This window comes from Arachis duranensis, chromosome 3, assembly GCF_000817695.3.
Source record: "Arachis duranensis cultivar V14167 chromosome 3, aradu.V14167.gnm2.J7QH, whole genome shotgun sequence".
NCBI lineage: Eukaryota > Viridiplantae > Streptophyta > Magnoliopsida > Fabales > Fabaceae > Arachis > Arachis duranensis.
This window is the reverse complement of record NC_029774.3, coordinates 128,100,902-128,101,499: the sequence shown is the minus strand read 5'-3', so window position 1 is coordinate 128,101,499 and position 598 is coordinate 128,100,902.

Here is a 598-nt window from a genome sequence, read left to right as displayed (position 1 = left end):
GAGAAGGAGGAGGCGGAGGAGGAGGGAGAGAGAAGAAGAAGAAGGAGGCGTCGGCGTAAAGGGTTGACAGCGACAGAGAAAGGTGGCGACGGCGGTGGTCTCAGTGCCGTGGCAGACGATGGTGATGGCAGCTGGAACGCCAGAGAGAGGGATGATGGTGATGGCGGTGAGGGTTCGAATGAGGGACAAGAGGTTCATGATTTGAATTTACGCCCTTTTTACTGTCAGAAATTTTTTACGGTAAACCATTGTGGGTCACCAAAACGCATTGTTTCACTAAATTCAGTTACCGTCGGATTTTTTCGAAAGTAAAGAATGCGCCAATCTAATTTATTTTCTTTCCAAATATTATAGACGAATTTACTGTTAGAAAAAAAGAATCGAACGGTAATTACTTAACCTTACGAATTTGACGTAGTTATCGTCGGTAAATCTGCCACTAATTTACAACACTAAATCTAGGTACTCAGTATTTTTCTTGTAGTGTGGTGGTGGCGCAGTGATGATAATAACGTGGAAGGGAGAGGAGAAAGAACGAGATTCAAGAATAAAATTAGATAACGAAGACTTTTTTTTTTTTTTAAGGAGGATTTTAAAG